We start from the raw sequence: 14,968 nt of genomic DNA on the forward strand, positions 1-14,968 counted from the left end.
AACCTGGTTTCATCCCAAGAAAGTAGAAGAGGGTGAATTCAGTACTTAAATCAGTTCATAATTCATGGATCAGATAATGTCCTTCAAAATATAACAACTATATATGGAAAAATAAAAATCTAGAAGGAAACTCATCTGACTCAGGTGCTAATATCCTGTCCCCTGATACTCCCTGTATAGGGGCTGGTAACTGTTTCTATGTAAGAGAAAGAATGTTAACAGCTAACCCTGTTAAACTAGTGTTCACTGGTTTCTAAACATCTAGAAAAAGATGAGACTATATGTAGCATGTGTTATCAAAAGTCAGTTTTCTAAGAAAATAACTTTTTTATTTGTCATGCCAAAGAGAAGACAACTCCCCAGCACTTCATTTGGAATTCTCCAGTTGCCCAAGAATTATAAATCCAAATTGCCTCAATAAAAGCATTGTTTATACCCCTCATGGGCATCCTCAGCTGTGTGACAACTACTCTAAATTGGGGGGAGGACGCCGTTGCAGTCACATTATCACAGAAATGCTATAGGCAATGAAGTTTCTGAACTGTAGCCCTGCTCTTCTGGCTGAAATTGGAACAATCCAGATAAGACTAATGAGTATCTTTGCTGAGAGTAGGAATTGTGAGAGGTAAAGAGAAAGTTACAGGAAATTCCAGGCCCAGTTCCAGCCTGAACCTAAAAATCAGCTTCTCCTCGCAAATTCTATGAGATGTCCTAGTACCTTACACTACATTCCCTCTTTGTGAGTGAGCCAGCAGATGGGAGTTTCTCTTGCTTGCCATCCTGAATCCTAGCTAATCCATCAAACACAGTCCCTTCAAGGAGAGATGTCGAGAAGAAAAAATAAACAAATAAACAGAGAAAGGGTGGAATGACACTATCATTACTGAGTGCCAACTACGTGACAGGCATTGCTGCTAACCAGGAAATGGTCCCTGGCTTTGAGGACTTTATAAGAAGAGAAAGTCCCAAACAGTCTCTGGAACCAGGGCTGTGAACAAAACAGCAGTCTCAGGAAGTCTATGTTTGTGGAGGCAACTCCTCTCCAGCTGTCCTAACACCCTTCTCTGCTTCAGTTTGCTTCCACCTTATTGCTTCCCTAGAGCCTATTCTTGTTTCTTGTATTAATTAGGCCTGGGGAAGGCAATAACTATCTAAATAAACAGAATAAAAAGCAAAGTGCCTACACACGTGAGGGTCAGAAAAATTTCCCAGAAAGATGCCTTGAAGGCCTAATGCAGATTGGTAGTGGTGATGGTTTAGTTGTTAAGTCGTGACTCTTTGCAACCCATGGACTGTAACCTGCCAGGCTCCTCTGACCATGGGACTTCCCAGGCAAGAATACTGGAGTAGGTTGCCATTTTCTTCTCCAGGGGACTTTCCCAACCCAGGAATTGAACCCCAAATCTCCTGTATTGCAGATGGATTCTTTACCAGTGAGCCACCAGGGAAGCCCCTAATGGAGATTACAGAATGAGACAATTTTTCTTTGTGATAGAGATGGCCTCCATCTGTTTGCCAATGTGTTTTCTAAGTTTACATATCATTAGTGCATTTGTGAAAATGACTTTTCCTACACCTGCCTTCAGTGTCTCAAAAAATTCCTTCCATGTTCCAAAAAATACTAGCTTAGCAATTCCCAGACCAATGCTTTCCCCATAATATCAGAAGCAAATTAGAGTAAATTCGTTCTTTTTGACTCTAAGAATTTAGGGAAAATTTTCTGATAGCCTTTGCAGTTAGGAGATTTGGGGAACTGGAGACACTCTGCAGTGGAGGAGCAGAGACCAAAATGAGAGCCTTGAATTTCTTTTTTGTAATCTGGATTATCAAACCTGGATGTTCTTCCCCCCTCAGTCCACCTAGTTTGCCTAGAGACCTTCTCCTCATCCTTGAGGTCTCCACTGACGTCCCAGGTCCTCTAGAAATCACTTCCTGTCTGCCTCTTTTGGAGGGAAGAGGACACTCCACTTTAAGCGTCCCCTGGACGCCACTCCATGTCTCTATCCTGGAACCACTGCACTGCACGCACACTGCTTGTGTGCATGCTGGTCACCCCACGAGGACATGAGCTGCCAGTAGCGTCTTCCATCTCAGCCCCAGCACAGTGCCTGGGGCTGAAACATGCGATCAGTTAAGCAGTGAACACAGATGTAACACACAGCGCTACACAGCTAGGAGGTGATGGGGGCAGAAAGGTTATTCTTAGTCATTCCCTCTCTTCATTCCATCTGGCTTCCTCTGTGGTGAGCTTTAGAGCCAACTCGTGATAAACATGTTAACAACATTTATAACAAAACAAAAAGCTTCTCTGTTTGCTAGCTGTGTGATCTTGAGCAAGTTGCTTAGCCTCTATGAGTCTCAACTTTTATCTTCTGTAAAATGGAGACATAGTAACTATCTTACAGGGGATACTGAGTTATACTGAGGTAATTTCTATTAAAGACTTGCCCTCAACCTGACTCATAGTAAACTTTCAATATGTGGTTGTGTTTTCTTTTTTCAATTTGGCCGAGCCATGAGGCTTGCAGGATCTTAATTCCCCAGCCAGGACTGAATTGACGTCTTTGGCAGTGAAGACATGGAGTCCTAACCACTGGACCACTGGGGAATTCCCATCAATACATGTCATGTTATTTTTAACATCATCATCATCACTAGGACTCTAGGTCCCTGTTGTGTGTATTTCCTGCATAGAGGTCTTGAGATAAGCCATACCCAGAGGCAAGAGGAACAGGCCCAGGGCTCATTCACCATGGGCCCAAGGCTCTGGAGTATCAATCATCCCATAAGCAATGTAGCAAGCAATGGTTCTAAGCCTCCATCTCTCAACTGAGCAGCAGATACCCACAGACTTCCTGAGAGCTGGAATCTGGAGCTTGGACGGGGCCTGGCTCAGCAAGAACCCTCAGGAAATGCTCTGGCACTCTCCCACCCACCCCCACCCCCCCTTCCCCTCCCTGTTCCACTGCACTTCTGTCACTTAGGCATCACTGCATTTAGTGGACATGTTGTGGCCTTCATCTTCTCAGCCTCATGGCATGTTTAACTCTGTGAACCATGGTGGCCATATTTAGGATGTCTTTTGTTCCCTGGGCATCCAGAGTAAAACCTGCTCCTGGTTTTCCCTGCAGCTTTCTTGGCCAGTTCCTTCACTGCTGTCATTAACCAGGGAAGCTCTTATGCAAGAACCTCTTCTCACTCTCTTCCCTCTCCACGGAGCAATTCTCTTCACTTTGATAGCTCTTTTAATGACTCTCAAGTATCTAGTTCCAGCCTAGATTGCCTCCCCAAGCAGCAGTGCCGTGTGTGTGTGTGTGTGTGTGTGTGTGTGCGCGCGCGTGCGCGCATGCGCCAAGTCACTTCAGTCGTGTCCAGCTCTTTGTGACCCTATGGACTGTAGCCCACCAGGCTCCTCTGTCCATGGGATTTTCCAGGCAAGAATACTGGAGTAGGTGGCTGCAATCTCCTCCAGGGGATTTTCCCAACCCAGGTCTTACATCTACCTGCGTTGGCAGGCAGGTTTTTTTACCACTAGCAACACCTGGGAAGCCTGTGAACAGATTGCAAGGATTGTTATAATAATCAAATAAGCTTATATGATGACATTTCAAATAATACTTGACATTGAGACATTTCTTGATGTTAGATATTGTCCTAATTTTCATTTAATATGTTTTCTGCCAACTTCAAGTAATAGGAAAAAGCCCTGACTTGGATTATTTAAACTATAAGAATATTTATTATTAAGTGCAACATAAATTCATCTATTCAATGGGGATGTCAGAAAGCCAGGTACTTTGGAACACTGTGTACGTGCATGTGCTAAGTTGCTTCAGTTGTGTCCAACTCTTTGTGACCCCATGGACTGTAGCCCGCTAGGCTCCTCTGTCCATGGGATTCTCCAGGCAAGAATACTGGAGTGGGTTGCCATGCCCTTCTTCGGGGGATCTTCCCAACCCAGGGATCGAACCCGCATTTTGTAAGATGCTTTTATAGGAGATGAGGACTCTCAGGTAGGGAGTGGGGAAGTTTGACAGAGAAGGGAAAGTAGCAGTAAAGACAAGCTAGTCCTGTGGGCAACAGCAGCTTCATCCTCCACAGGGCACCAGAAGCCAGGGTGAGGCATGTGCCTCAACTGTCAACCAGAAGAAAGAAAGTTCAGGGTTGCTCTCAGAAGGCACCAATTCCCAGGTGTAATCGTTCCCTGGTGTCTGCAGGAGATTGGTTCCAGGACCCCGCCTTCAGATGCTTCAGCATCCTTAGATGCTCAAGGATCACATACAATGTGTAGTGTTTGATTATATCTTGCACACATTCTCCCATAGACTTTAAATCATCTCTAGATTACTTATAATACTACTAATAATAGGAATTCTCCAGGCAAGAATAGTGGAGTGGGTAGTCATTCCCTTCTCCAGAGGATCTTCCCAACCCAGGGATTGAACCCTGGGTCTCCCACATTATGGGTGATTCTTTACCATCTAAGCCACCAGGGAAGCCCCATTACTTATGATAATACAGTATAAATGCTATGTAAATAGTTGCTTGAGCATGGAAAATTCAAGTTCTGATTTTTAGGAACTTTCTGGAATTTTTTTTCAAATATTTTTGATATGCTGTTGGCCAAATCCACAGGTGCAGAGCCCATGGAAACAGAAGTCAGACTGTGTTCTTTACTTGTTGAAAAGACAGCAGAGCAAGATCCGGTGGCCAGATGAAGCTCGCAGGCAAAGAAATGCCAGTGTAGCCGTTGAGAGTGGTGACAGCATGGGACAGAGGCAGGGCCTTGACAGAATCTGCTACATTGCTCAAATCAGATATGCTTTTTATAAAGAAGATTCTAACTCCAGTAAGTCCCCTACATACTAACCTTCAAGTTGCAAACTTTCAAAGATGTAAACACATGTTCCATCAAAATCAAGAGTGAGTGAAATTGCATCTTGCCCTCTGTCTCCTAGTCTGACAATATTTCAGCTCTACCATCTCCTCCCTCCTCTCCCTTTCCAGCCAATAAGTCTTCTTGCCTGTTCACTCGATGCCAGCCCCTATATTCCAGCTGTTGTTTTGTACTACTGTGAGATCTAAAACCTTTTCTTTGTTTTTGTGTTTGTTTTTTATGTATGATTTGTATGAAAAGTATTATAAACCTATTACAGTACAGTACTATATAGCCGATTGTGTTGGTTGGGTACCTAGGCTAACTTTGTTGAACTTACAAACAAACTGGACTTACTAACAAACTGGACTTACAAATGTGCTCTCAGAACAGAACACATTCATATTTAGGGGACTTCCTGTCAGTTGCAGAGAACAGAGTGGGCATTTGGATGTTTCGTTTTCCATGCACACTTTGACAAGTAGAGTGTGCATGTGTGGGGCAAGAGGACTGTAATGGCTAATTTTATGTCAGTTTGGCCAGACCATGGTACCCACCTCAGTGGTCAGACATTCTGGATGTTTCACAGAATGTTTGTGAATATTTGGGGCGGGGGGGAGGGGGAGATTAATATTTAAGTCAATCAACTTTGCGGAAAGCTGATTACCTTCTATAATGTAGATGAGCCTTGTCCAATCAGTTGAAGATCTTACTACAGAAAAGACTGACCTCCCCCTAGAAAGAAGGAATTCTACCAACAGTCTTTGCAGTCAAACTGCAACTCTTCCCTAGGTCTCCAGTCTGTCACCCTACCTTGCAAATTTTGGACTTGCCAAGTTTCTACAATCACATGAGCCAACTCCTTAAAATAAACCACTCTCTCTCTGTGGAGATAGATAGATAGGTAGAGAGATAGAAAGACAGATAAATCCTGTTGGTTGTGTTTCTTTGTCTAATACAAAGGAAATAAGAAAGAATTTGGACAAGATGGGGAATGGATACTAGCGACCATCAAGTAGTTCTCCCAGGAATCCGAGAACCTACAGGGATCATATTCTACACCTTAAGAAAGGTCTGAATGCCAATGGCAATTTGAGAAAGGTGGCCTGAGTTCAAAAAGCCCTCAACACAATGAGTCTGTGAGGAGATCTCTTTCTCTCCAGGGATCTGACTGTACTTCTTGGCCCAAGCAACCTCAGGGCACTTGATGACTCCTAAAGACCCCTCTAGGCCTCTCTGTTTCCTCATCTGCCTTTAGATTCACACACTTTTCCCCATGGTGAAACAATTAGAATAGTCTTGAATTCACATTCATGCTTTGTTTCAGAACCTCCTCCCTGCTAGGTTTGGAAGGGAACATTAGCCTTGGCCAGCACGTTTCTCTTCTCGAACTCCCTGCAGCCATTGGCTCTTCTCCCTGGGGAGACCTTGAACCTGAGTCAGAAGCCTTAGGCGACAATACAGGGGCTGTCACATATGACCTCAGGCAAGTAGTTTAATTGCCCTCTTACTTTCTTCTCCTATAAAATGGGTATCAACCTGCCTCCGTTGCAGGGCCCTATAAATGCACAAGTTACAAGTCAAAGTGCCTTCAAAAAGACCTTTGAAAGTAGTGTGTGCTAAGTCACTTCAGTACTCTGTAGCCCACCAGGCTCCTCTGGTGAGAATCCATGGGATTCTCCAGGCAAGAATACTGGAGTGGGTTGCCATGTCTTCCTCCAGGGGATCTTCCTGACCCAGGGATCGAACCTGCATCTCCTGTGTCTCCTGCATTGACAAGCGAGTTCTTTACCACTGAGCCGCCTGGGAAGCCCCTTTGAAAGTAGGGACCATGTTTATTCACTGGTTTGGCACCTTGCACAATGTCGGACATGTAAATTACCATTAGAAGTTATTGAATGAATGAATGAGCAAATGAATGGTGCACAGTGGTCACAGAACTGAGTAAACCTCCAAAAGTACAGTGTTTCCCAAAGAAAAAACGTCAGATTAGAGCTATTGATTCCTCTGCCTACAGCATAGCCTTTCAGTATTCCTCTTTAGACTAAAACTTTGGCCTACCTTAATAAGCTGGCACTGAACTGGATAAGGTTTCCAGAAATCATAGCAGGTATTTAAGCTCAGTTTAAATCTGACTTCCATTCAACTTTCCCACACCCTCGAAGGCATAATACTTTACTAGCAGTCACTATCATTATGCCTTGTTATCCACACTGGCTACTGTTAACAACTCCCTGCTGTTTCACATGCCAGCCTCATAAACATGAAGCTCCACTGTTCCCCAAGATGGCATGAACATGACTCAGGACAACATGGAAGGGGTCTTTGGGCTCCATAACTCTGTGATAGTCTCCTGATCAGAGCACCAAGGGCATAGGGAATGGAATTCAAAGGCACCACGGCAGTCCCTCGGGCTGACCTTCCATATCTCTGCAGGAAAGAAAGTCACAGATGTCTTGGGGAATGGTGTGTATGAGCCATGGTTTCTTCTGGCTGCAACTATCTCTGACCTTTATCTAGCACGCCATCATATTACTCAGTCCCTTCGGGTCATCAAGCATGCCTCACACTAGTACCCAGTGCTCAGTAAAGCTGAGGCACAGATGCCTCAATCCTGTTCACAGCAGTGAGTCTCGACAACAACAGCATGCTGAAATCACCAGTGTGATCACAAGCTGATCACATAGACATCATGGCTCACCAAAATAGATTCTGATTCACTAGTCTTGAATGGGGATGGAAGGCTAAGAATTTCTATTTTTTAAAGCTCTCCTGATGATTCCAGGAAGAAGCCAAGAATGAGAACCACTACCAGTTTGCAGCATTTATCCCAAACACTCCTAGTCTGTTTCCAATCTGCTGCCATCACAACGTTCCTATCTGGCTCCTGACCGGAGGCCGCGTCTTCCTTGCAAACCCTACCGTGTGCCATTCGCAATGTATCTGGCTTTCCTGCTTGACTCCTTACTTTCTCTCAAGAGCTTTTCTTAGACATACACTATCAACTCTTCTCAGTTCAGACTTCCTTGAGAGGACTCGACATTCTGTGCTTCATGGGAACCAACAGGAAAAAAAAAAAAAAACACTAATATTTTTTAAGCTAATATTTATAAGCCAAATCCTGTATTAGTTTGTGTAGCTAATTTCTGTAACAAATATCCAAATTCTCAGTGGCCAGACACCACAATAAAGGTATATTTCTTGCTCATTACAGAACCCAAAATGCAGAAGGCAGGGAGAGACTGAGGAAAGAGGCAGACCACTGCAGATTACCGGGTGGCAGGCTTAATAAACGAGAGAACTTTCTCACCAGGCTTGTCTTGGGCAGCCGCAAGATGAGCAAGTCTTCACACACACACACGCCAAATCTTAAAAGTTTACATAGAGGACTTAACTGGGTTCAGTCACACTGCCATCCAGACAGTCTCAATACTACACTTATCTTAAAGCTGTATCCTTGGAGAAGCTTCTGAAAATAGGGGAGGCAAGTGGCCAAGGGCAGAGGAGGAGGTGAGGAGCCTCCAATTGCCTGGATCCAGCTCACAGGTCAAGCAGCAGTCACACCTCCTCAATGATCTCCCCCAAGGGCCTGAAAGAAACACTTATTTCTTCTCCCTACATTCCATTAGCCGGAATTAGTCATATGGCCCCATCAAACTGCAAGAGGGGCCCTGGGAAATGAAATTAGGAAAGAAAAGAGGGTTTGAGGGACTTCCCTGGTGGTCCAGTGGCTAAGAAAGTCTTCATGCCCCCAACGCAGGGGGCCCCGGGTTCTATCCTTGGTCAGGGAATTAGATCCTGCATGCCACGGCTAAATATTCTGCACGCTGCAATGAAGATCGAAGATCCTACGTGCCTCAACTAAGACCTAGCACAGCCAAATAAATAAATAAATATTGCTTAAAAAAAAAAAAAAAAGAGGGTTTGATGAATGGAGATCCATTTTAAACCCTCCCCTCTTCACTATTTTGACCAGATTTTCAATTTACCAGAAGCAGACATAGTCTACACCTCTGCCAAGGGCTGAGGGAAAAATCTGCCCCAAATCCTGTTGTAACCTTTTGGTCTGAAGTCAAAAAAAGCACCTAAGCTCACAGCCATGATACAAATTAAAGTTTTGCCCCCAAAAGAACCCCTCTTTTTCATGTGGCCTGAAACTGGTATTATCACTTACAGAAGTTTTGAGGGTATAAACAATTTTAATCGTAAGTTGTTACATGGGTGAGAATGGATACAGGTATATGTGTGGCTGAGTCCCTTCACCGTTCACCTGAGACCATCACAACATTGTTAATTGGCTACATCCCATTACAAAAGAAAAAGTTAAGAAAAAAAAAATAGCATGTTATAGCTCTGGCATTAGAAAACAGCCCAAAGGATAATTCATTTAGTAGTTGAAAATTGCACCATCTTATGACATATGACTTTTTCCTTTCTGTAACTAGAAAACATAAGTATCTAGAAGTACAATAACATCAGTTATTGATTATGAGGCGGGGGCGTAACAAAGAAATTTGGTGAATAATCTTCAGTAGGCCAGCAAAATTTGCACGTCAAAGATGCTCGAGGAGGCTCTGAGGAATAGGAGTTATTATAAATACAGAGCAGCCAAGGTTACAACTTGCACAGCAGCAGGTCCCAGATGGATAGCTGTTGAGGGCAGAGCCGGCAGCACCTGCATCTGCATGTGGGGAAGGGAGTGTGGTTTCTTAGGGGTCTAACAGTGGCCTTTGGGATCTAACAGCCACCATAGGCCAGGCTCCAGACTAACTATTTTACCCAGGCATCTCCTTTCAAGCCCTCCAATGACACAGAATGGAATGATGGCGTTAGATTCAGTTAGAAGATCTTTCCTACTGTGGTTCTGAAATCCCCAGAGAAGGCAGCTCCTCTCAGGGGCAACCCTGGCAACAGAATCATCAAGAGCACCAAGAGCCCTGGAACCAAAGAGAACAGACAGGCAGCTCCAGTGGAGATGTCTGACACCAGACTGGATCCAACTATTTGCTGGAATGACTTTTAATAGAGAGATTCTCCCCCATCTGTTGTTCACTGCTAGCTAAATTCATCCAGGACTTTGTTCCAGCTTAGTGATTCACTTTCAACAGGACAGCAAATACGTCCCTTATCACCAGCAAACACACACCCACACAGATATACACAGCTAGCCACACACACACACACACACACACACACACCCCACACACACTTTGTGTCCTGGATGTGGCCTCTGCTAATGACGATAATGATAAGGATGCCGATGTTTTAGAGAAAAATGTCACAGAAAAACACAGTTAGTGAGAGTAAAGATAAACTATATTTAGGGAAAAAGAGCAAACTATCTAAGATACAATGTGGTCACAACCATGTAAAAAATTCACTTCAGAAAGACAGAGAGGAAACACACCAAAGTGGTAATAATATCTATAGTCTAGTGCGGGAGTTACAGGTTACTTGGTTTTCCAGAAGCAGCAAGTTCAGGCTTATCCTCCCACCCAGGAACCTTGGTGGAATTTAGTTTCTCCTTTAATGTGTCCTCCAAACTTTTTGCTCTGCCCATAATTAGAGGGAAAAAAAAAAGAAAAGCATTTTAAAAGTCAGTTATTAAGAATTCCCTGGAGGTTGAATGGTTAGGACTTGGCACTTTCACTGAGGTGGCCTGCGTTCAACCCCTGGTCAGGAAGCTAGGATCCTACAAGCTGCATGGTGCAGCCAAAAAAATTATTAACTAAAAAAATGAAAAGGAATAAAACAAGTAAAAAGTAAGTTGTTAATATAAACATGGGTCTCAAAATTATTCCTGTATTTTTCAGGTTTAATCATTTTTATGATTTTAAAAATATATTAAATTATCATGAGCCATATCAATGACCCATCTGTAGACTGTAAGCTTCATGAGGGCTATTCCTGTTTTATTCATTGATGCATTCCAAATACCTAGAGCAATCCTGGTGCTGAGTAGGCAGTTAATAAGTATTTGTTGAACGAGCACTTGAATATTCTGGTTCTGACAGAAGAAATATGGAAATTAACACATCAGGCTTCTATATGAAGGATGTGCTCGAACCAGCCTCCATGAATCAGGATAAACGGTGCATCTTTAACCACCAATTGGTAAAGAAAACTTCATACTCATAGTCTAAAAATTCTTGGGCTCCTCTTCTCAAAGGAGATTTCATTCTTCCAACATAACAGGATCTAATAGAAAAGTCCTGCTACCACATCATCAGTAATGTGACACCTTATTTACTGATACTTTAAAAAACTATTATGCACGTTTGCCATACAAGGCAAGATGGTACCAAAAGAAATAGACTGCAGACTTGGGTGGTTGCAATTCTAAATTATGATCTTGAATTATGAAAACCTTCATGGGTGGGGAAAGCACAGTCTCTACACTGACAAGACTGAAATCTCAAAGTTACAAGCAGATTTTGCCAGATTTTTATTTCACTGCTGCCCAAAAACTCTACCAGAGAATCAGACAGTCTGTATTATCATGATAAAAGAAAGCAGTTATAGTTGGCAGCAGGTGGGAGTACTAACGATTTAATACTGAGATGCTTTTGTCAGGTATTTAAGTTACCAAAAGGTATTTTTTTCATTGTGATAAATTCCCTTTCACATTTGGCAACTGAATTTTTAACAAAATGCCTCTCACGCCAACAAAGGGCATTTGAGAGAATGGAAGATATTGAGTTTCCACTTTCCAAATGAGTTGCCTCTTGACTTAATTATTCTCCCTGTGATTTTGAAGATATCCCTACAAACCACAAAGCATTGTCATTGACACGCAGCCTGCACTCAGCGAACGGTTATGGGATTGACTCAAAAATGTGTGACAACTGAAGCAAATCACAAAGAAAATTGAACTGCTGAAGTATGCTGGAAATCAGGACCACATTTTGGAAACAATAAGAACTGGAAAAGGGTAAAAACAAGGTGCTAATTCAGTAATTAAATTGAAAGAAGAGTCAATAGATCCTCATTTTCAACTTCTGTTCCTCGAGGTCCAACCACTGGGACAGACTTTTCCACCTACAGAAAAGAATCTCGGCCCTCACAACTGGGCCCGTTTCACACATTAAGAAACTGAGGCCAACTGTCTAAATGGGGACCAATCTGAAGTCTCCCCAGGTCTCCATCTCCCTCACTAGGCTGCCTGTCTTCATTATCTCACAGGGTGGAAATTTACAGACACTCCAACCCTTCGGCCCTTCTACTTACTCTTACTTTTTCAACCTCTCCCTTTTTTAATCAAGTTCAAAGAAATAAATAAGCAGAGAGGAGACGAGGCTAGTTAGAGAACACAGGCAGGCTTCCTTTCCCATCTCCCACCTACAATACAAAACTGTGCCCTTGAACTGTCCTGAGGTTTCTGTCCCTGCAAGAGGAGCCTTAGCCACCTCCCCAGCCTGTCCCCAAGCACATCCCCCAAGTGTCTTACATGGTCCTGGTTCCCATCCACAAAACTGGTCAGACTCCTCACCCCCGTGTCCCCTACCGCCTCACTGACCACCTTCAGCTTCTTGCCGCACAAGGGGAAGTGGGAAAGCCCCAAGTGTCATGAAGATGACTCACCTAAAGTCAGCAGCCCCTTAAAGGACTGCAGACCTGCCTCCCTGAAACCCAGATAGACCCTGGGAACCACTTAACAGAAACTCTCTTGGGAAGACGGGCGGGAGATTCAGCTGGCTCGAAGGAGTGGCCTGGAGAAAGGAAGGGGAGAAAATGCCAACAATACCCAGAGGCTGAACATTCAAGCTCCGTGATCTACTTGCCAGATTCTGGCTCATCGTCCAGCCTTCCGGCAGCTCACTGTCTAGGTGCACCAACCCACAAGTGAACAAATGATCACTGAACAGGATTCATAGACAGAGGGAAGTTTAAGAGATGGGGGAAGGCCAGCATGGGGCTGTTAGTCCAGTTCACAATTTCCTAGAGGAGATAACATCAACACTAGTCTCTTTCTTGAGATGAGAGCAAAAATGATAAGTTTTGGCTTTTTTAAAAAAACAACATTGATGTAATTTTCATTGTAAACATACTCATTTTCATCCTACTTCACTTGTGTTAATGCAGTAAAATATCACAGTGAACAGCACAAGTTCCAAACCTGACCCGCCAAGGTCAAATCCTGCTGCTTCTCTTACTAGCTGTCTGCCCTTGGGCTGTGCCTCAGTTTCCTTCCATGACAGCTGTGAGGACTAAATGACTTAACACTTGAAAGATGCTTAGAGCTGTGTTTAGCACATAGTAACCATGCAACAAATATCAGCTTCTGCTATCGTGTCATTACTTTGTTTTCACACCTTATGCACTGCAGTGCACTCTTTGCCCAGTAACCTGTGAAGGGTAGGAAGTCATAGGTAAAGCGATAGAGAAGAAAACAGGTTGTCCTCACAACTAATCAGCACAGTTCCAGCACCAGAACTTCTGATGGTCCATGTTATTTCCAGCACTTCACAACACTTTATAAAGTTGTTTTAAAACCCTGAATTCTGATGCATGAAACAGGGCACTCAAAACCGATGCACTGGGACAACCCAGAGGGATGGGATGGGGAGGGAGGTGGGAAGGGGGTCTGGGATGGGGGAACACCTATGACTGATTCATGTTAATGTATGGCAAAAACCACCACAATATTGTAAAGTAATTAGGCACCAATTAAAATAAATAAATAAACTTTTTTAAATAAATAAAAAGAATTCCCCCCAAAAAAACACAAAAAATAAATAAAACCCTGAATTCTTAATGCAACATTGTAAATCAATGATATTTCAATAAATTTTTTTAAAAGACTAAACTCTTGGGTGAAAGTTCCTTTAAAAGTCTTAATTTTAATCCCACTACTAGGCATATACCCTGAGGAAACCAAAATTGAAAAAGACACATGTACCCCAATGTTCATTGCAGCACTATTTATATAGCTAGAACATGGAAGCAAGCTAGATGTCATTGACAGATGAATGGATAATGAAGCTGTGGTACATATATACAGTGGAGTATTACTCAGCCATAAAAAGGAATGCATTTGAGTCAGTTCTAATGAGGCGGATGAACCTAGAGCCTATTAAACAGAGTGAAGTAAGTCAGAAAGAAAAAAACAAATACTGTATATTAACGCATATATATGGCATCTAGAAACATGGTACTGATGGAACCTATTTGCAGGGCAGCAATGGAGACACAGACATAGAGAACAGACTTATGGACATGGTGGGTGGTGGGGGTATACCGGAAGGAGAGGGTGGGGTCTATTTAGAAAGTAACATGGAAACATATAATTACCATACATAAGGTAAATAACCAATAGGGTTTTCTGTGTGACTCAGGGAACTCAAACCAGGGCTCTGTAACAGCCTAGAGGGGTGGGATGGGGAGGGAGCTTCAAGAGGGAGGGTTCATAGGGATACCTGTAGCTGATTCATGTTGATGTTTGGCAGAAACCAATACAATATTGTACAGCAATTATCCTTCAACTAAAAATAAACAAAAAAACAATTTAAAGCCTTCATTTTCACATAAGCGAGGTGAATGGCCCTAGAAGACAATGGAACTGTCAACATTCAACAGATTAGAGGACTTTACCCCTAGGGTTAATTTGGGAATACTTAAAATCCAAAAGAATGTCTTTCTGAGTGTGATTAAAAATCCCTCCAAAGTCTCGTGGGGTTTCTATGTCCAACATACTCCAAACTGCCACAACCCACAGTACAAGAAACCTCACTTCAGAAAACACGGGCCCACCCTACCGGGCGCTGCCAGCACAACTGTGCTTACCGCCAGCAGAACTGGAGGGCGCCTGTGCGCTGGTGGGACCCCTAGCACCTGCTGGGGTGACACTGCCCCCCACACCCCGCTGGTCTCTTCTCACCAGGAGGAAAGCACACCCCACTTGTCTGGCAGAAGTGACCAGGGCGAAGGGCATCGAGCACAGAAGCAGGAGTGAAGACCAGAAATCATGAAGGGACTAGCCATGAGGACATTAAAATGGACCACATCTGCTTGGATACTTTCCCACTGAGAGAGACAGCATGGCGTCCTACATCGTGGCCTTCTGGTGGCCAAGATATCTGCAGGAAACGCTGC

The 14,968-nt window shown here is 43.4% G+C and overlaps 1 protein-coding gene across 6 annotated transcripts in view; it reads right to left on the minus strand.

Annotated features, from left to right (window-relative positions):
• Positions 1-14,968, minus strand: part of PDE1C (phosphodiesterase 1C) — a 585,243-nt gene that overhangs the window by 503,633 nt on the left and 66,642 nt on the right. The window lies entirely within an intron of this gene.

Source organism: Odocoileus virginianus, chromosome 1, assembly GCF_023699985.2.
Source record: "Odocoileus virginianus isolate 20LAN1187 ecotype Illinois chromosome 1, Ovbor_1.2, whole genome shotgun sequence".
NCBI lineage: Eukaryota > Metazoa > Chordata > Mammalia > Artiodactyla > Cervidae > Odocoileus > Odocoileus virginianus.